Consider the following 16,989-nt stretch of genomic DNA (forward strand, 5'->3'; position numbering starts at 1 on the left):
TTTCCTTAACTCTTCCGGGTCAAAGCATCTCCTCGAACGAGTTAAACCCTGAGCCTCATTAACTTCTTATTTCACTTCATTTCCCTTATAGGTCACTATCACCCGTTTGTAGCTCTATGGGTTATCCTTGGTGTTGACTACCAGCAACTGGGTTACAGGCTTGATGATGATAGGGTCCGCACGGGCACCCTCTACAATTATGATAGGCTTACTCGCCAACCCTGGCACGACCACCTTTGACTTATCTTGTTTTGCTACAGCATTACTTGGGGATCTTTTCTCAGCTACCACAGATGGCTCACCGTTTGTCCTGCTCAAGTTGTTCATTGATCCTTCAACTATTGGTTTTTTTACTAGCTTAACCTCACTAGACCGAATCATCATAACGGATTGTGAAGGCTTCTTGAACTCCCCCTCTTTGTGTACTATCTCGATCATGTTTGTTTCCTCATGGGTTGGAAATGGGTTCTGATTGATGTTGGGTGCCTCCGGAGTTTGGACTACAATCTGGTATGTGTCGATGAGCTCCTGGATGGCATTTTTCAAGTGCCAGCACTTCTCCGTATCATGCCCCGGAGTACCAGAACAATATGCACAGCTCAAGGAGTAATCAAGATTCTTTGGAGGAGGGTTTGGCAATTTCGACTCAATTGGCCTCAACAAATCCAACTGCCTTAATCTCTAGAATAAACTGGTATAAGATTCCCCCAACAGCGTGAAAGTTTTCTTTCGCTGCAACCTCTCATTTCTGAATACTGGTTTGGGCCGAAACCTGGACCAGTAGGGTTTTGGTAGGCTCGTGGAGGTGGGTAAGCATTTTGTGGAGCTGGGTAGGTGTTTTGTGGGGCCAGGGCATGCCATTGTGAGTAGGAAGGAGGTTGAGTATATGACTGGGCGTGGTGGACAGAAATTTGAGGGTCTGGTGATGAGAAGTAATGTTGGGTGGATTATATAGGGTTTGGGTGTAGGTCTGGTGATGGGGTCGAGGCTGGGTATAATGGTGTGACAGGCCCCTCGGTCCAAACCATGATCCTGAATCAACTGTTGCCACATCTTCTTTTTTCTTATTTCCAATCACTCCTTCAGTACCATTCTGAATGGCTTGGGTAGTTGCCTTGATGGCCGAGTAGCTCATGATTTTGCTTGATTTAAGCCCTTCTTCCACCATGCCACCCATCTTCACTACCTCGTTGAAAGACTTGCCTATGGCTGATATCAGATGGTCAAAGTAAGTAGGCTCTAAAGCCTGCAGAAAGTATTCCACCATTTTGTTTTCCTCCATCGGAGGGTTGACTATCGGGGGGTTAACTCTTGTCGCTTGTTCTCTCCAGCAAAAATCGTATTCCCTGAAATTTTCACTAGGCTTCTTCTCAATCTTAGTCAAAGACAAACGATCTGGAACAATCTCAATGTTGTATTGAAAATGATGAGCAAACGCTTCGGCCAAATCATCCTAGGTATACCATCTGCTTTGATCCTGACGAGTGTACCACTCCAATGCCGCGGTACTTAGACTTTGGCTGAAGTATGTCATCAACCGCTCATCTTTCCCGCTGGCTCCTCTCATTTTACTGCATAATCCCCTCAAATGGGCCACCGGGTCTCCATGCCCGTCATATAGGTCTAATTATTAATCTTGAATCCCACAAGCAACTGAACATCGAGAAATAGGCAAAAATCTTTGTAGGCTACGCTCACCTGGCCTCCCAATCCATGCATGTTTCTGAACGATTGTTCCAAGCTTCTTACCTTCCTGAACATCTCCTCCTGCTTTGGGTTTTTAGATGGTTTCTCAGTCTCAACAGGGTGGTCGAAATGAGGAGTGTAGGAGTAATGATCTGGGGCCTTGAAAGTAGGCTCTAGAGGATAGTATTGATTATCTTGGGTCTAGAATAATGGCTCACTTAAAGATCGATGGAGTGTAGCTGGCGGGGGTGCTACGAAAACAAGGGTGGCTGGTGGAGGAGGGTATGGGATTGGTTTGGCTGGTGGTGCTTGTGTGGTTTGGGAAGTGGTGCCATGATAATGGTAGTATGGTGTGAAGCTTGGTGCATGTTGTTGAGATGAGTCAACAATGGGAGGTTCTTGGGATTGAGCTAGTGGCGGGATGAAAGCAGGGTTGGCGGGGTATGATGGTGGTGGATGCCCTTTCATCCATGCCTGGTACATCTCGGCCATCTAGTGTTTCAACTTATGTAACTCCTCTTTCAGATTAACATCAGACTCTTCTCCCTCCCTCGACGGATCAATAACACTTGCATCCAGTTCTTGGCCAGCCATGATTAACTTGTCTTTAGACCTGGTGTTATATGAGTGGGTTGCCAGAATGCCAAACAAACTAACCACATGCCTGGACTTGATGACAATAGCAAACTTGTTAGCAATTAAGAGCTTAACATATAGGCAACCGCACGTTGGGGATGCAATGCACCTAAGGAGTTAACCATATCTACTATACATTTGAATGGCTGCTTGCGTTATCCCAGCTTTCACTATTTTGCAATTTTCTTTCTCTCTTTCCTTTTTGTTCCTGCTTTTCTTTGCTTGATTCTTGTCTTTATTCTTTTATTTTCTCATTTTTCTCTCTTGTTTTGCCATCATTTCTTTCCCCGCAATTTTTCTTGTTTTCTCTCCTCCTTTTCCTTTCTATTTCATGGTTGTGATCGAATCATATGGGGATTGTCTACGTATCATGACGCCGCATGAATCTAACCAGGCGTATTTTTGGGAACATCTGCGAAATTAAAAACATTTTTAGGGTTTTCAAATTTTTTATAAAATAAAATATCTTGATTACGTCGACTTCCCCTACAGATTTAAACATAAAAACTGACAGACTTGATGAGTGGACCAACAAACTTCAAAAGAAAACTGAAAATACAGACTCGAAAATGAATTAACAAACTTTAGAAGAAACTGAACAATACAGACTCAAAAATGAACTAACAAAATACAGACTCGAACAAACAAAGTCAAGAATACATAAGTGCCTCAACTACTGCTCTAGTTGGCCTTTCCGCGAGCCTTTGCGCCATATCTTCTTGGAGGCGAAACAAGTCATCCATGATCTGTTGGACAAAAATCATAACTGAAGCGAAGAACATGGACCTGGTCATGTCTTCACATTCGTTGCACTTCATCACAATGTAGTCCGAAATCCTCCTAACCCTCTCCCTGATGATACCATTCTCGTGTAGCAACCATCCAATCTGCTGAGAACTGGCATCCAAAACTTGTTCGGCTGTATGCTTTTGCTCTTAAAGCTGCCGCAGGTCTTTTTCTAACTGCGACATTAGGGCATAGCATTTCTCCCTTTCTACTTTGAAGTCTCTTTCCTGCTTGGCCATTTCATTCTCAAGGATATTGACCTTTTTCTTTAGACCCAACATTCCTTTGTCGTACTTCTCCTTCAGTTGCCGAACGAAATTGGCTCATTCTTCCGCATTCTTAGCTAACTTGGCTTGGGCATTTGCCAGTTCAGCTTCAGTATTTTGCAAGTCATCCTCATAGTCACGGACATTTTGCGTAAGGCTGTAGATGAGCTTTTCATATTTTCTGCTTCTGCCCGGGTTCTCAGCTGCTATTCTCATTTTTTGAACTTGGGCTCGGAGAGCTTCATTTTCTTGGGCCAACCTTCTCCTTTCACCTTCAGCTTCTTGTGCCTGGAGATCATTATTGAATTCCATGTTTCTCAGCTTCTCTTCCAAGGTGTGAATCGCGGCTTGATTTTTTTTCTCCTTTTCTCCCCAGGCCAAACTTTCTTGGATTTTATCATCAAAAGCTTGAACATGAGGTCTCTTGGCAGGCCTCTCGGGCTCAGGCTCTGGCTCGTTGTTTAAACAAGACCTTTTCTCAAACCATGCAGTGTAATTTGGATATACCTTCCCCCTTTACAACATCTGGTACCTGGGTGCCATTTTTCAGATAACGGCAACCATTCCACTCCTGCTGAACTAAAGTTTCGGGCAATGCAGCTTCTGGATATAGCTCAATGACCTGGGTGGTGAGATCTTCATCTTCAGGCACCACCTAATATCTTTCTAACTGCCTTAAGACTCTTTGTGGTGCATATGGCTTGACACTCCTCAAACCCATCAACCTTAGGTAACCCTTGGTAGCCGTCATGTATATGGCTTCTGTCATCGGGAGTCATCCTATAGTCCACTCGATCTGACTTGCTTTGAGAGATTTCAAGTGGGAGACCCAGGCTTCAAACCCTTCTGGCGCATTGTAGTCTTTCACCCTTTCCTCGTAACTCTTGATGAAGTTATCCGTGCTCGAACCATAACTCATGAATTTGGGGCGATGGCGGAGATGCTCAATCAACTACATTTGTAGAAGAATATTGCAACCTTCAAAGAATTGAGCCCCAGCTTTGCATAATGTCTATGCTCGATAAATGTCTGTCAGCACTAACGGAGCAAGTGTATGATCTTTCTTGGTAATAAGGATTTGTGCAATTCTGTCCATACGGACATCCACTGTCCCTTCCGCATTTGGAAAGACCATGATCCCCAAAACCTCAACAATAAAAGTGAGCCGACGATGAATTTTCCAAAGGCCCTTGTCTTGTTTGTTGTTCAAACCCTTTTCATGCGTTTCGAACCTAGCTGAGTGCCCGAACATGAAGTACAAGAGTAGAAAGAACAACACCCTTTGGTTACATGGGCCTTCTTCATCTGTTTACTGATATTCAGGAGGTCAAAGAATTTGTGCACCGAAGGGGCCCTCGGAAATATAAGTTGTCGTTTCCTCAAGTCCCGGCCAAACTCAATATACCCGTCCATCTCCTCCAGAGTAGGGGTGATCTCAAAGTCCGAGAAACAAAAAACATTATGGACAGGATCCCAAAAGGTTACCAAAGCCTTGATTAGATCTTCCCGTGGTTTGACTTCCAAAATGTATATAAGGGCACCCAATTGTTCTTTCACCCAATCCTGACCATCTTCGTCTAGATCATTCCACCACATACGCAACTGCAGCTGAGCCTGTACTATGACCAACTCTGACGGGTTCTGGACAGTGTTCATTTGTACATATGGGAGATTAAGGTTAGGTTTGACTCTAGTGGACCCTTTTTGTAAAATAGGTTTTTCAATTTCTAAAAGAAAAATCAACGGACCATGACCCCCTACCCTCTATGCTACTTTAGCAAAAGTGGTCATTTTTGCAAACGTGGCCCCTTCACAATTCCAAATAAATTTTGAGGCCGGGGAGAATTACTTTATGGAAAAATGACACTTTACCGATAGACTTGTCCATTCTTTACAAAAATAGCCATTCGACGACTGAAGATACTCTAAGGCTATCCCGGCAAGAATGGCTTCAAACATTACCGAAGCTGGATCGGCTTATTTTTGACCAAAACCCTAAACTGCATTTATCTGACCATTTACCCTTTTTTCTTTTTTTAAAAAAAAATAAGGCCGAACCTTATGTAGGTTGTTGGTGGTACCTCGACGGCAGCTCGCAGGGGTGCTCTGGCTGCACCACGTGCGCGTTCTCAGTCTTTACCCCGGCCCCGACCTCTGAAGGCTTCAGTAGGGGGCGCGAGTGCATGATCATTTTTGGTAGCACGTGTCCTCACCATCTGTGAGAGAATAGAAGACAGAAGTTGTCACACCTCCTTTTTCTACCCCCGAAAGGGATATAAGGGGAGTTTTTTTCCAATTTAAGTGATAATCGAAACGGGATTATTTATTAAAAATCAGAGTCACCACTTGGGATAATTTATGGTGTCCCAAGTCACCGGTTTAAATCCCGAATCGAGGAAAGATTGGTTCTGTTTTACAGTCTGCAAAACACAGAAATCCAGGTAAGGAATTATGTTAACCCGGAAGAAGGTGTTAGGCATTCCCGGGTTCCGTGGTTTTAGCACGGTCCCTTTGATCATACTTTGCTTATTAAATTGTCTAATTACTTGTTTAAGAACCTATGTGCATCCACCTCTTAACAGCTTTTTATTAAGAAATTATCCTGAAACAAGTCACGCATACCTGTACTCATTTTTGTTTGGCGCGTCAAAAATCATGTCACGCGTACGTATCCACAATTAATCACGCTTTATTATTATTAAGAAAGTTCGGCCGAAGTTGCACGAACGCATACTCTGGTTTTGTTTTTAGAAATCGTAATCATGTCACGTGAATGTATCCACAATCACAATGGTATATTAAACGGGCCTAAAGCAATTATGAGCATTTGTCATTTTTATATCTAAGTCATAAAATTAATACGAGGGCCATGAATGATTAAATTGTGGATGATACACCTCGGACTATATAAACTAAATTTAATTTAGCGGCCTATTAAAATAATTTTATTATTAAGAAAGTTTGATTGAAGTTGCACGAACGCATACTCCGACTTGGTTTTTAGAATTGTGATTATGTCACGCGAACGTGTACACAATCACAATTGTATTTTTAAACACGCACCTAAAGGCTTTTCTACGAGTGTTCATTTTTAATAACTAGTGATAATATTTGTTAGGGCCATGGTGATATAACTAAAATGACACACCTCACTCCATTTTCAAGAATCATATTTAATTAGACCTAAGGATGCTTGTATTTGCAAATGATTCAAACTTAATAGAGTTATTAGTTGTAAACACGATTTGGCAAGCCTCTTGAGCCATTAAAATTAGATGATCATGACTACTGAAAAAACGACAGGAGAACTGGGCCTTGAAAAAATGACAGGAGAACGTGGCCTTGGAAGTGAATCCAGAAATGAAGGAAAAGGGGGCCTGAGACACACGAGCCTGGTTTGGGCTAGGCAGCCTCATTTGGGCCATTTAATAAGCCTGGCCGTTTTTAAGGGATGCCATTCAGCATCTTTCTCATTTGGAATACCTAGTTCTTCAACCCCTCCACTGGGTAATTCAAACACTAATCTAAATTAATCTAAACCAATTTCATCAAAGCAAATAGAAGATGTTCATCATCTAATTTAGATCCAAACTACAGAAAATTTAAGCACTATATACTCAACAAATTGCAGGCCACATGTATTTGAAAATTGATACTACTACTAGCTACTATTGAACTCGCACATGTAATGATTCTAACGGTATGGACACTCCGGACATTGAGATTGAATATTACAATGGCAACAATGGCTCTTAAACACATTCAGATACTTAAAGTCAATAGCCAAAACAACGAAATCAAGATATGAATTTAACCCCGGACTAAACATCACTACTAACCTAAACAAATTTAAACAAAATCCAACAGGAGATGTTCCTTGTGAGCACATGATTTTTGCCCTGTATGAATTACTCCCACAAATTCAAAACAAAACAATTTTTTCCGTTGTTTGCAATTTTGTAGAATTTTGTGTCATTTTCTGTCAATTGTTTGCATTTATCTGTGCATGTTTATTTTATTTAATTAATAAATAAATACAAAAAATATGTTGCATTTACATTTAGAATTTAATTTCACATTTTAGGATTAATTAACAAATTAGTTGTTTTATAAAAATGGAAAAAATCACAAAAATTAGTTTTAGTTGCACTTTTAATTTTAATTTTAAATTTTGGGAGTTTTTCCTTCGATTTTGTTTTAATTAGAGTTAATTAATTCCATGTGTCAGGATTTATTTGATTTAGGATTTAGTTTGGGTTTTATTTGGAAAATTAATTTTAAAAAAAAAGAAGAAGAAGAGTTTGAAATAAAAAGAATTAATGTGGAAAAAAGGAAAGGGAATTGAAGAGATAAAATTTTGGGCCAAAATTAATTGATTTTCCTCCCAGCCCAATTGAATATCCGGCCAAACCAACTAAACCCGACCCAAAACCCGTTCTGTAACCCGGTCCAGCCCCTTCCCAGTCAAAACGACGTCGTTCCTAGTTACTTTGATCTGGGCTGTCGAGGTTCTTTGATCAGACTGCTGGGAAGTGGGGTGGTGTGATATAAAGATGTCCGAATCCAACCCACCCACCCCCTCTCTCATTGTCTCTCTCACACTAGAGACCAAATATAAACCTTAATAGCCGCCACCCTTTCCCACTGTCCTCCGGTGGCGGCGCCATCTCCAAATGCCACAAAAATCACACCCTAGAGCCTCCTCACTCTCCCCTTTCCAAATCCCCACTCCGTTCCTCTCAAACATGGCCTAAACTCCTCGAATCTCAAATCTAGGGTTCAAACCCTAAAAGCCATAGTCGAGTTCGTTCATGCAGGGATATCCTTCAATGTTTCTGTAGAGTTCAAGGCCGGTTTGGTCCCAGAATAACATTGCTTTCTTGTTCTTCGCAAGGAACAAGCAGATGACATTATTTAGGGACTAAATCAGAAAGTTAATCGCGAGTTCGAAGCATAGGTTGGTGAGTTTCTTATTTCTTCTTTCGTTCTTATGTTCCTTCAGTCTTCCTTCCTCCTCATTTCTTCTCTTCCTCTCTGATTAATTGAATGGAAACTTGAACAAAGTTTAGCTAAAAATTGAGGACTGTCCGTTTATTGCTTTTTCAATTTTGCTTTTCTAAATTTTATTGGTCTGATTGGTTTGTGTCAAGAGTATGTTCAATTTCTAATTTCACTTTTTGTTTTAAGCCACTTAGTTTAATTTAATTAGGTCGCCTTGACAACTTATTTAAATCCCTGCATGTTTGTGTTAATTAACTAGTAGCTTAGTTAGTTTTTTCGATTATGGAAGTCGTTTCAGTGTTTGTGTCATGTTGTTTTTCCGGATGCTTATAGAATTTAGCTGGGTCGTTTTATTGTTTGGGCTTTAGTATTGTTTCTGGCCATTTTTGCAAAGTGCAGCTCCTCAATTTGGGATAAGTCATTGGGTCAAGTTGATCCATTTGGAATTCTGAAGTAATATTCAAGGGCTTGAGGGGTAGTTTAGGTAGTCTAGGTAAGGGAATCTTTGGGTAACGGATTAGGAAGTTTCTAGGAAGCTGGGGAGGGGGACTATTGTGAAGTTTTGAGATTTAAAATAGGGATACCTAAGCAAAAATGAAAATTAGAAAAGGTGCAAAGTGCAAAAATTGATCCCTTAGGCTGCCCTAATAGCTTGCCTATAAAGGCACCTTACCTTGCATTTCAAGGCAGATTTTGAAGGAAAAAAAATTCAGAAAATCAGAAACGGCTAAAAAAGACTAAAAAATTTGATAACAATCCAGAGAAAATACAAACGGCTGAATTTTTACTGTTTCATTGAACTTCTTCACCGATTTCTGATTCTTTTCAATTTCAGAAAACAATAGTTTCTCATTCTAGGATTTGAAATGGATTGATATTGTGTTTTGAAATGTTTTGGTTCAAGCTTTGTTGAGGGTTACTGTTCTATTGGATTTTTGAGCTGATTTCATCATTCTGATTGCTGAATCTGGGCTAACTGCTACTGCTTACTGCTGTGCTTCTCACTTTTGCTGTTATTTTACTTTCCAGGTACATGCTCCTGTACATCTCTTGTTTGTGATCTTTTGATTTGAGGAATAAGAATGCAAGGCAGAAGTTTAGAGAATAGCTTTATTCTGTTGATTCAATTGTGTTATTCTGATTTTCTTTTAAAATTTGATGTTGTCATGTTGATTGAATAAGCTATGGGTGGGGTCAGTTTCTACTATTGTGCTTAACTTGGGATTGCCATGAAAGCCTGGGTAACATTTTGTCTAGCTGAATTGTTGATTAGGTGTTGATGTTGTATAATTGAACACCCTAGCGTAGTACTTGGTCTGGAACTGTTATGAAGTTTGGGATATTAGCATATTTAGTTAAGTTATGGATCCTCTTTTACACTAAATGTTAGTCAATTTATATTGTTAGCATGTGTGTGAGGCAGAATGGTTATTTATGGTTCTTAAGTTAAGCAATTTGGGTCAATGCTCTCTCTTGAAGCCATGATTCTACAGGTTTTATTTGAGTTTTAGTTACTTTGTTATTTGAGGCTATGGTAGTACATTGCCAAACCATATAGATTCTATGAGTTAGCTGCAATTCACCCATTATCTGTTTCAATTAGCTTTTAAAATTTTTATGGTCGTCTTTAACCCCAAAATCAAACGTATGGTTGTGCTGTGAAAGGGGTTCGACCCTGAACCCCAGTTTCTCTACAATAGGGGTGGCTTCTAAGCAGGATTTCCTTGGGCTTTATTTAAGCCATTGTGCAATCAGCACTTCGTGGGCTTTGCAGTTTCGACACATTATTGGGCCTCATTTCATGCCCAGATTTTGAGGTGAATTGGACATCGCCTAATATCCGACATTGGTTCTGGCTAAATTAATTTGAACTTCATCTTAGAGTGGTTACATTTTTGTCTTCAGCCAGTTAGTTTGGTTTTGTTGTTAGGTTGGAGGCGTGCTATATTAGCCAAATGAACAATTTATGGCCCTTCGAAATTTAATTTGAATTCCCTTTTAAAATTGGAATTGAGGTGCGCCGAGCTAAATATAATCTCAAATGTGTGGCCCTCATTTGATTATTTTTTTTAAATCCTTAGAATTCGAGGCGCGCCATTTAGCAAATTTTCCATGGCCCTCGCAAAGTTAAAAAACGTGTAGTTGCTTTAGGCGCGTTATTTTAATAATATTACCTTCCTAAACTCGAATGTGCATTTCATGTGACTCAAATCCAAATCTTAACAACGTTAAATAAAATATGTCGCGGATCGCGGGTGCATTTCATGTGGCATGATCCAAAGACATATTTTGTATAACGTTGAAATCTTCCTAAAATAAGTAAAAGCGGTTTAAAAGTTAAAAATGCACATAGGTTTGAAAGTGTTTTAAAATCAAATAAATAGGCCAATTATAACAGTTAAGCGACTGTGCCAGAACCACGGAACTCGGGAATGCTTAACACCTTCTCCTGGGTTAACAGAATTCCTTACCCGGATTTTTGGTTCGCGGACTGTAAAACAAGTCAATCTTTTCCTCGATTCCGAATTTGAACCGGTGACTTGGGATACCATAAATTATCCCAAGTGGCGACTCTGATTCTTAAATAAATAATCCCGTTTCGATTGTCACTTTAAGTTGAAAAAAACTCTCTTATATACCCTTTCGGGGGTGTAGGCAAAATGGAGGTGTGACATTCCTCATCTAACCTAAATCCATACCACAACAGCCCAAGCACTATATACTCAACAGAAGGAGTTTTTAGCCAAACTAAAACCAACATGACAAGCTAAAGTCCAAATCCAACCTTAAAATGAAATATAACATCAATAGCATGACTGAATATAGGAAACCATATAGTAAGGCTAATTTAATACAGAAACATGGATAGATTCTAAAGAACATAAGCTAATATTCAGCAAAGCTAATATTTATCCTTAAATCTCCAACTCGATTACATGTTTCAGATTTGCACTTCACATATCATTAGGGTCCAAGAAGTACCTGGAGGTAAAAATAAAGCAAAAGAGGGTGAGGATTTCAACAATAGCAGAAGAGTAAGTAGATCAGCAAATCAACGCAGCAATATTCAGCTCCCTTAGACCATCTTTAAACCCAGATAAATCAGAAATCCCTTGAAACTTTTAAGTTATTACTAACAGTGAAAACCAAAGAGCAATTCCAAACAATTTTTAACCAAAAATGATGCAGAAACTTTGAGTGTTTTTTCAGGGTATGAATGTCTGATTTTTGAGTGAAAGAATGGTCTATATATAGCCTTTTTTGGGTGCCATGTGCTGCTGAAAATAGAATGGGAATTATTCCCTCACAAGGCATCTTTTCCAACAGAATTGGGATAGCTGGCAGCCTTTAATTGGCTCCAGCACTTGTGCTGGCCAAGATTGGGCCAGCTGCCCCAGATTCTAGAAGCTTCCTAATAGAAAATCTGGTCTTCTAATCTCAAATTAAACCTCCAAGTTTTCTATTGCTCAATTAACACCCTAAGAGTTTCCTAATAATTACTAACTAGGCAAACAATACAGAAATCTAAATTAAAAAGAAAGAAGATCAAACATAACAAAATTCTAATCCAATTGAGTTTCTGACTAAACTTAAATACTCTTAACATGAACTGAAATCAGAAATGAGACAAAACAAAGATTATTAAAACCTAATTACTAATACAAGTCCAGAATTAATCAATCATGAGCCATTTTCTAGGCATTAAGCCCATTGAACAAACCAACATTACTGATTAGGGAATCATAATAACATATTGAAACTAGCATACTGATTTTAAACCAAACTAACTAGACACAAGCTAAAACAATATTTGACAAACCCTAGTCGAAAGACTGACCATCTAATGACTCTGATGAAAAATGCGTAAATTAACCCTAAACTACTGACTAACATCAATGATTAATCACAGAAAGAAGAAAAACGAAAACCTAACAGCCTAAAATTATGATTAACTACACCTTTTCATTTTCGGTCAAAAGAAACAGAAAAATTAGAGGAAATCAAAGTGATGTAAAAGAGAAGAAACTAAAGAAGGAAATGAGGATGAGGAAATAGAAAGAAGAAAGAAGAACAGGTACCTAATGCATGAACGAACAGTATTTGATGAAGTTTCGCCGGTTTTTTGATTGTGCATGAAATCTGTGAGCCTTGAAACAAGCCGAAATTGATGCTAATTGATTGTTCTTAATAATAACAATCGATTGGCATAAATTCCGACTCGGAATCAACCTTAAATCCGCTTGAAACTCAGAAAGGGGAACGGATTAGGGTTTTCAATTTCTTCTTGGAATCAAATTTGAAATTGGGACAAATGGGTGGGTTTTTTGGGAAAGTGATTGTAGTTTAGGGTTCAGAGGGATGTGAAGAGTGTGGGGTGTGATTTTGGGATGATTTGGGTGAATTAGGATTTTTGGGGATCCTATTTTGGATCTAAAATTCAAGCAATTGGGTGAAGATTTGAGGGAAGTGGTTTGGATATTCTGAGAGAGAAGGTGACAAGGATTATGGGGTGTAAATTTGGGGTGGATTGGAGCACCGGAACCGCCATGAGGCGATTCCCGGCGGGTGGTTGACGGCGGAGCAGCGGAGAGAACCCTAGGGCGGCTAGGGTTTGGGATTGAGAGAGATGAGAGTGAAATGGGACGGGTTCCGAAGTGGGGGGGGGAGTGATTTCGGACATATATATATATATATATATTAAACAAGCAATTAGTTTCGAGCTGTTGGATTATCAAAATCCAACGACTGTGATCAGATCATTACAAAACGGGGTCGTTTGGGGACGGGGAAGACATGGACCGGGTAAAAGGTATTGGGTTTGGGTCTGAGGCTGACTTGGGTATAGATTGGCCCAATTTCAAAGCTAAATTAAACCTTTTCCTATTCCTTTTTTTTTTGTTTTCTTTCCTTTCTTTAATTAATTAAAACCCTAAATTAAATTCCTAAATTAATTTAAATTACAAAAGTAAGCTAATTATCTACTATAATATTTACAAAAATTAGTTTCTCCTAGATTAAAAGAGAAAATTACTAATCTAAAATTTAAAAAGCTAAAAATGTAAAAGTAAGTCAATTTTTGTGATTTTTATTTTTAAATAAAGCAACTAATTTACTAATTAATTCTAAAAATATGAAAACAAAATCTCAATGCAATGCATGATATTTTTGACATTTCTCATGATTTCTAACAAAAGTAAACATGCAAAGAAATGCAAACAATTAGCACAAATTTCCACAAAATCCTATAAAATTGCAAAAAATGAAAAAACCTATTTTCTTGAATTTTATAGGAGTAATTCATATAGAGAAAAAATCACATGCTCACAGAAGTATAGAATTGTGATGTCAAAAATCTCACGTGACAAGGAAATTAAATGAAGTGGAATTTTTCTAAAAGTTACATAGCCTCTCACAGATAAGTACAAACGTCTCTGTATCGATCCGCGAGACTCTAATAAATCGGCTTGTGATTCATGACTCCTATGAACCTAGAGCTCTGATACCAACTTGTCACGACCCCAATTCGGCCTCCGTGAACTATCGTGACGGTACCTAGTCTCTACGACTAGGTAAGCCTAACAAATACGGAAAAAGAATAATTTGTGGAAAAGAAAATAATATGAAACCAAAATAACAAACTGAAATAGTGTTTAAGATGCCGCCTAGCATATAACAGTACAAGAATCTCAACCTAACACTTCCCAAAATTCGAAAACCCCATGAATCACAAGCTAAGAGATACATAAGAAGCTCTAACTCTAGAAATGTCTAACAAAAGGAAAATACAGAAGGGCTATACTATTATAGAAAGATAGAAAGGGACTTCTCAGTCTGTGGACGCGGCAGATATACCTTGAAGTCTCTACAGAAGTGCCTCGCCTCAAGGATGATAAGACTGACTGGAAGTACCTGGATTTGCACAAGAAAAACATGCACAGAAAGGGCATAAGTACACCACATCGGTACTCAGTAAGTGCCAAGCCTAACCTCGGTCGGGTAGTGACGAGGAAGGTCAGGGCCCTACTGAGGTTAAATAAAATATAAGGCTTAACAGTGTAGAACAAAAATAATATAAATAAGTACAACAGTAAAAGTAACACGGGATAGAGGGAACAGCAACAACTACTACAGAGGCAAAGTAAACACAGAAAGAAATACAACTTAATACAAAGATAACAACCGGGGATCTCTCAGGATACCGTCCTGTAGTCCCAAATATAAAATTCCAGTGGATCTCCCAGGATATCATCCCCTAGTCCAACTCATAATGCGAGGGAATCTCCCAGAATACCGATCCGTAGTCCCAAATGTAAATACTCGATACAGGGGGAATCTACCCGGTGCAGTCCCGTAGTTCCAATGTAAATGTGTAGGGGGATCTCCCGGAATACCGCTTCATATTCCCAAAGTAAACATACATGTGGATCTCCCAGGATACCGTCCTGTAGTCCCAAAGTAAACACACAGCAACAATAAGAAGAATACACAGTTCAATTCAAGTTCCATACCAAGGTAAAACAGGTATTTCTAACCTAGCATGCTGCACATAATCCAAATAAGGCAGTTTAAGCAAGTAAGGCAATTAAGTCAATTAGACATGTTTTTCCTAAGCTGACAACAGGCTTAAATTGCAAGTAGTATAAACAGGAAAAGAAACATACTTGTAATTACTTAATGAAAACTGGATTTTCAATAATTTTCAAATGAACGCACTCGTCACCTCACGTACAAGGCATTTCAATCATTAATAATACCAAAACCTAAGGGGAGTTTCCCCCACATAAGGTTAGGCAAGCCACTTACCTCAAACCGACTCAATAATTAACCCGAGACCACGTTCTTGCCATGAGTACTCGACTCCAAATGGCCCAAATCTATTCAATTTAATTGCATAATGTAAATAACACTTCAAGTAACTGATTCTATAAAGAAATTCTAAGCTAATACGTAAAATTAGGTAAAATGACCAAAACACCCCTCAGACCCACGTCTCGAAATCGGGTAAAATTTATATTTTCAGAATCCTCATACTCACACGAGTTTAGTCATACTAAAAGTACCAAAATTAGGCCTGAAATGGTCCTTCAAATCATCACTCAAAGCTCTCTAATTAACCAAGCCCTAACCCCCAATTTACCACTGATTTTCCTTAAGTTTTCATTCTTACAATGATAACAATCACCTCAATAACGAGTTTAAGGACCAAAGACCTTACCTCAATGAATTTCTTTGAAAATCTCCCTTGAAAATGCTTCCCAAAGCTTCTTCCCGTTTGAAAAGAGGTGAAAAATAACTCAAATTCGCGAAGGCAACTATTTATATGTTCTGCCCAGCGAATCCCCTTCTGCGGCCATGGGACCGTACCTGCGGTCCCGCTTTTGCGGAACTAAAGTTGTATCTGCAAAAAATTCACTAAAACTCAGCTTCCGCACCTGCGACCATCTTTACGTAGATGTGGTGCCGCTTCTGCGATGAGGCGCCCGCTTCTGCGGTCCCTGATGGTACTCCTCCTTTCCGCTTCTGCGATGCTAGTGCCGCTTCTGCGGCTCCGCACCTATGGGACCCAATCGCAGGTGCGGTTCAATCCAGCTCGTGGAGAAGATCCACTTCCAATTATTCCAACAACCCTCCAAAATCACCCTGAGGCCCCCGGGACCTCAACCAAAAATACGAACAAATCCTATACCACTACCAAACTTATACCAATCATCAAAACACCTAAAAAAACATCGAACATCGGATTAACTATGGATTTAGGCCTAAGAACTCCAAAAACTCTCAATTTACGCTTTCGATCAGAAAGTCTATCAAACCTCGTTCGAATTATTTGAAATTTTGCACACACGTCACATTCAACACTACCGAGCTACTCCAACTTCCGGAATTCCATTCCGACCCTTAGATCAAAATCTCACTATCAAACCGGAAACTTCAAAAATTCAACTTTCGGCATTTCAAGCCTAAATTAGCTACGGACCTCCAAAACACAATCTGATCACGCCCCTAAGCCCGAAATCACCCAACGGAGCTAACGGAACTAACAAAATTCCATTCTGAGGCCGCCTTCACACTGTTCCGACTACGGCCCAAATTCTACAACTTAAACTCTCATTTAGGGACTAAGTGTCCCAAAACTCTCCGAAACTCCAATTAAATCCTCTCGGCAACTCACAATAGCAGAAACAAACATGGGAGATGCAGTTAATAGGGGATCGGGGCGCAAATTCTTAAAACGACCGGTGGGGTCGTTACAGTGATATAAAATTAAGAAGTTGAATCAATTGAAGAAGACACCAAGATTGTTACATAACCTATAATCCTAGATCGATTTTATCGCATTGATAACATAAAAATCTACTCTTTTTTGTCTAGAGTTCATTCTTTAATTTCTTTCCGTTTTAATTAGTTTAGACTCAAAACACTTTTGGTTTTAATTGAATTATGATAGTTTAGTATAGTTAATAGTTAATAATAACTTCTTGTAGGAATAATACTCTTCTTACTACTTTATTACGTGTCGATAGCGTATACTTACTTGTGTATTTGGCTGCAATATTTACTTCAATTATGAAAAAGTGGATACACATCAAATTGATAGTACTAAAATAAAGTA

Source organism: Nicotiana tabacum, chromosome 11, assembly GCF_000715075.1.
Source record: "Nicotiana tabacum cultivar K326 chromosome 11, ASM71507v2, whole genome shotgun sequence".
NCBI lineage: Eukaryota > Viridiplantae > Streptophyta > Magnoliopsida > Solanales > Solanaceae > Nicotiana > Nicotiana tabacum.